Raw genomic sequence first — 6,120 nt, forward strand, 5'->3', positions numbered from 1 at the left:
TCAACATATGTATAATAACATTCTCTCTGATTCTATCTTCAATGTAACCAAAATAAATATAAAATTCAATTAAAAATGTATTAAACGTGTACCAAACTGCATAAAATGTAATGACATATATTATGTAGTATTATGTTATAATAATCTTCTGTTTTAATAATCTCCTGTTATAATAATCTCCCTCTTGAATTACGTTATATTTTTTACAAAAAAGGAAACAATACTTCTTTTTAAACCACTTTATATTTATTTAACACAATATTTGGGTTCAATCCAAACCGGTCGACGAAATATAAATTAAAATAAAGTGGTAAGTTTTTAGATTCTCACGGCCAAAAGCATTTTTGTTGTTTGTTTTTGGGTTGTTATGCCGTGCTGCGCTAACTCCTTCTTTAGCCGACGTTTCGGACAGCGTTGCAGTGTATCGCTTCGGATCTACCGGATTTGCCCTGATGATGGACACTGCAACGCTGTCCGAAACGTCGGCTAAAGAAGGAGTTAGCGCAACACGGCATAACACCCCAAAAACAAACAACAAAAATAAAATAAAGTGGTTTAAAACAAAGTATGTGTTTCATTTGTATAATGTCAAGCCACAAAGTGTTTGCTTTCTTCGATAAATTTAATATTTTTTAGATAAATTTAAGTATAGTGTTTAAATTTTTAGATACATTATAGAATAGTATATTGAGGAAATCTGTAATTGGTTTCTCAGTTAGGTAAATTACACATGTATAAATGAACCACATTGTAAACTATTGATTTCCCTGAAATAAAAAAGTGGGTGTGTCAAGCCTACGCAAGACAGAAGTGAAACTTCTAGTTTCAGCTGATGCTTGGCGTGGCGCAGTTCGCTGGTGTCTGAGAGAGAGGAAAGAAGAGAAGAGAGAGAACGTTCGTGAGCGGCTCCCCCACCTCAACAAGGTTTCACTTCAAAAATGCCACAGCCGAGAATCGAACCTCGCTTAACTGATTGAAAGCCAACCACGCTGAGCACCAACTGTAAGCAAAGCCGCATAAATTGATTATATTATGTAGGTTCTGAAAATATGAGAGCTTGTTATGTTTTATAATGTTACCTACATCACACCCAAAATATAATATATTTTTAAAAATAATGTACAATGTACAGAAATAGAATCCCACACAAGATCGCGTAGTGCGCTCTAGCGAACGGATATTTTATCAGAGGGAGATAGTTTTAATTTTTTTTTCTGTAAATTATTACATATTATCAAAATAAATAAATTAATTAAATAAATGTAATACAATTATCATAATATACGGATTAGATAATAATTTTAATCCAACACAATAACGCAAAGCGCGCTCTAGCGGAGTAATGTTTTATCACAGTGAGATAAGTGTTTTTATTATTTTGCAATATTATTTTCTTTTAAAAAATGTTCTGACCTACTAAAAAATAAGATATTGAATGAAAAAGGCGTTAAAAACAAAAAAATAATGTGCGATGGCCGAGAATCGAACTCGGATCAACTGCTTGGAAGGCAACTATGCTGACCATTACACCACCAACGCCAGTTGTCGGGATGAGCTAAGAAGCATTTATATGTTACTTCAAAACTTTGACTAGATCAAATGAACTTTAATCGGTGGTGGGGGTACCCGCATTTTCGTTTCGGTCATGAGTCGGTTTTACTCCGGTCCTCGAAATTGCATGACGCGCGTAAAGAAGTTTCACTTCAATAAATAAATAAATAATATCAAACAATAAGAAAAGTTATGAGGTGGTATTAGAGAATTTTAAATTGATTTTTTTTGTAACTGTTATAATTTTTCTCAGATATATCTAGGAGTAATTTATTAAAAAAATTTATACCGTTAAATAGTGATGTTGTGCTATTGTAGTTTAAACTAGTGGTACGGTTAGTCCTCCATTATAAATAATTGTTTTGCTTAAAATTAATTGTGGAATATTATTTTTATCAAAGAAATCTTTATGTAATTGAAGTAATTAATGTACGAGTATTTTTGTCGTAAATTTTTGTGAGAGGGGGACCTGGGAAACCTTGGAAAACATGTATTGTTGGATAGTAATATGGCTTGTTTAAGATAATTTTTATTAATATTTTTTGAATTTGCACAAATGGAAGTAGGCATGATTTATATGCACCCCCCCACCACAAGCCACGATTCCATATATTGTAGTAGTGTAGAATGTGCAAGTGCAAAATAAATATCTCTATGTATTTTTAATGATACAGTATTTCTAAGTCAAAAAAATATAAAGATGAGTGTTCTCATTCTGTCTACTGTGGAGTTTATTTGACTTTTCCATTTGATGTTATTATCGATAATTATTCCAAGATGTTCACACCCTAAGCACCCTGATCAAGTTTCTGAATTAATCGCTTAGGTACCTGCTCACGCATTTAGTTCGAGTTGAATCCTGCAATCATACATAAAGATAGCAGCCAATAAAAATATGCGTTAAGAAAATCAAGATTATGTTTTATTTTTACTGCTTCAGTCTGGAACCAGTGAGACTATAGCATCCCCAATTGGGGTATATTGTGAGGCTGTAGGTAAGTGGGGAAGGGGAAGCGATGGGGAAGAGAAAGGTGGGGAATACAAAGGTGAGAAAGTACCTGAATATTCAGATATAGTCACTTAACACGGCTAAAGCCACTTGGAGCAAAGTTTCAATTCTGAATGGAGGTCTTACACCGGCGATACTGGGAGTAACTTCCACTCTATTGATAAGTCTCAGTCGAAGTATATTACAGTAAATGTGACCGAATCAGATAGGGACACATTATCTCAGTTGATAGAGTCACGGCCTGGAAAACCAAAGGTCCTGGGTTCGAGTCCCAAATGTGACAGTGCCTTTTTGATTTTTCCGTTTCAGATGTTCGATTGAGTTTCGCTAATATTGTCTTCATTAATAAAAAATAATACCTAATCTAGATCGGCCACGGGTTCGCAATACTATCGATGTAATGCGTGGATACAGCACTACCATCGATAGGTATTAAAAATAATATCTATTCGTGAACGGACGCAATACTACCAACGTAATGCGTACACGCAGCACTATCGTCGTTATGCATTAAAAACCACGCAGGATGCTTCTTAGTTCTTAGTGTCAAGCGGCATCGTTGTAAATTAACCCAATGTTGCCAAATCTGATGATTTACTCAACCAAACGCTCAAATAATATACAACAATGTACTCGCGAATGGCCACGGGGACGCAGTACTATCGAAGTAATGCGTGGACGCAGCACGATCGTCGTTATGCATTAAAAACCACGCAGGACGCTTCTTAGTTCTGAGTGTCAAGCGGCACCGTTGTAAATTAACCCAATGTTGCCAAATCTGATGATTTACTCAATCAAACGCTAAAATAATACATAACAATGCACTCGTGAATGGCCACGGGGACGCAGTTCTATCGAAGTAATGCGTGGACGCTGCAAAACCGTCGTTATGTATTCATAATAATATTTCAGCGTGATCGGCCATGGGGACGCAATACTATCAAAGTAATGCGTGGATGCAGCACGACCGTCGTTATGTATATTTAATAATATCTACTCGTAATCGGTCTCGAGGACGCAATACTATCGACGTAATGCGTAGACGCAATACGATCGTCGTTATGTATTGAAAATTATATCGACGGCCGTCGTATATTCAAAATAATATCTACTCGAGATCGTTCACTTGGACGCAATACTATCGACGTGATGCATGGAAGCAGCACGATTGTCATTATGTGTTAAAAATAGTATATTCTCATGAGCCGCTACGGGGACGCAGTATTATCGACGTAATGCGTGGACGCAGCACGACCGTCGATATGTATATAAAATAATATCTACTCGTTATCAGTCTCGAGGACGCAATACTATCGACGTAATGCGTAGACGCAGCACGATCGTCGTTATGTATCGAAAATTGTATTACTTCGTGGACGCGGCAAGATCGTAGAAATAAATAAAAACATACACTGCTCGATATATACATCGTGTAGCGAACCTGTCGGCAAAATGTCAAACGTTCAATATTCGTTTCCAGACATTCTGAGAGATTTTTTGCTTCCACAAAAATTTTTGCCATACGATTCTACATGGGGTAAGCATCGTTCTGGCCAATTTTGACGTCAAAATATTGTAACGTCCGTATATTGGACGCTGTAAGTCGGTGGACGCTGCAATGCTATGGAGTTTTTAGGGGTCGGACGCAACAAATGTAGCGGGAGAAACGCATGATGTTGGTTACTCTGTGAAGTAAAAATTACGTCAACTCTCATGAGATGTGTACTAGGTACACGGCAATTGGTGGAATTAAGGTCGGGTGGCCGACTGTGCTAAAAACATGCACTTGAAATACAATAGCTGTAAGATAAACATTTCGTTTTTTTAATCTTTACATTTCTTCAGTGTTATAGCGATATTGTTTCGTTCAAGACATGCTCTATTTTCGTTTCTGCCTACATTCCGCTTTAAAAATTTTGTACAAAATACCTGTCATTGTATGATACATTCGTAATGTGTGTTGAAAAGTTTTTTGTGTGTTGTGCTTGAAAATTTATTTGTTACATATTGTTTTCATAATAAAGTGATATTTTTTCATTAAAAATTCACAATAAAAATGGGCTACGGTAATGATGTGATGTACCTTTACATAAAGGGAATTGTTTCCAACGATTTCATACGTTCAAACAATATTCGTGTTTATTATTTTGTATTTTACAAAAATGTTGAACATGCATAAGATGAAAAAAAATCTTAATTTTAACATATAAAAATTGTTTAAAAATACTTGCCTTAATACCCTAATTTTATTTTCAGTGTTCCGCCAAAATCCTAAATGCATAAATTAAATGGTACTAACTTTCTTCTAGCCCCATGTGTAGTATCGGGAATACCAACCTATGAAAATATCGTTAACAGAAATTATTGAAAATGGTTATCATCCCATACAATTTTCATTTTACGTAATTAAAAATTATAATGTTAAAATTAAAAATTCCCCATATGCAGATTGCTGTCTTTTATAGTAATTAAGTTTTTTTTTTTTTTTTTAAAGAAAGACAAACATTCCCAGGTTACGAATAACCCAACAATGTTTGAAAATCTCCTACTACCACCACAGAAAGCCGAAAATGTTGCTTGTGTTGTGATGGAGGACTTAGCCAGATCGGTTGAATCAAAAGGTTTTTTTAATCGTATTAAGCGTGGCCAGCGACCCTGAATATTTACTCAATTTTTTAATAAAATTGTAGGAATGGCCTCATAACATTCCTCAATGTCTCTAATGCTACGTATACATACGCGAGCCGAACTGAAACTCAACTTATGGAAAAATAACGAAGAAACCGCAAATGGCGCGAGACGCCGCTTGCAGTTGCTTCGTTCCTTTCCCGTAATTCGTGGCTCGGTTCGCGTTTAAGTTCGAAAATGTACCATTTTGTTTGATGTTTGAACCATAAATAACCACCAGCGTTGCCAGGTCCAGATTGCAATATTTCCCTATATTGGGAGTCGAAATTTCCCTAGATTTCCCTAGATTCCGGGGTACCACCTTGGCAAGTTAAAAACGTCTGTCCGTCCGGGGGGGGGGGGGGGGAGCTTTGAAAAAAAGTACTTGGTTTTTGTTGATAACTTTCATATATTATTTGTAGTAATAAAAACACGAATACCCAAATACGCCACATATACACCAGTACGTAGTCACTGTTTTTTTTATTCTCTTTCTTATATGGCAATTATTTTTCTTATATGGCAACACTGACACAACAAATTTGACATTGACATTTCAAATGATAATTATAAAATACTTATCATTTCAAATGATGATTATAAAATACATAACATTTACATGATATTTACAAAGATCAGGTAATTATGGACTATTCCGACACACAAAATACGTACTATTTAACATGAATTTATTCATTATCCCATTCACATATTCATTATTTCTTAATTCAATTGAATCGAAGTATTGTTTTCGATAAGTGTGACGGAATAGGCAATATTTACGAAAATACATGTGCATTAGGGTGTCCCTTATATTTCAAAGTTTTTATTTTCTAATGCATAGGTCTTAGTTTTGTTCCTTTGCTTCTAAAACACTCGGATTTTTTTTTTAC

This window comes from Hesperophylax consimilis, chromosome 3 (assembly GCF_061612785.1).
Source record: "Hesperophylax consimilis isolate HC1 chromosome 3, BYU_Hcon_1.0, whole genome shotgun sequence".
Lineage (NCBI taxonomy): Eukaryota > Metazoa > Arthropoda > Insecta > Trichoptera > Limnephilidae > Hesperophylax > Hesperophylax consimilis.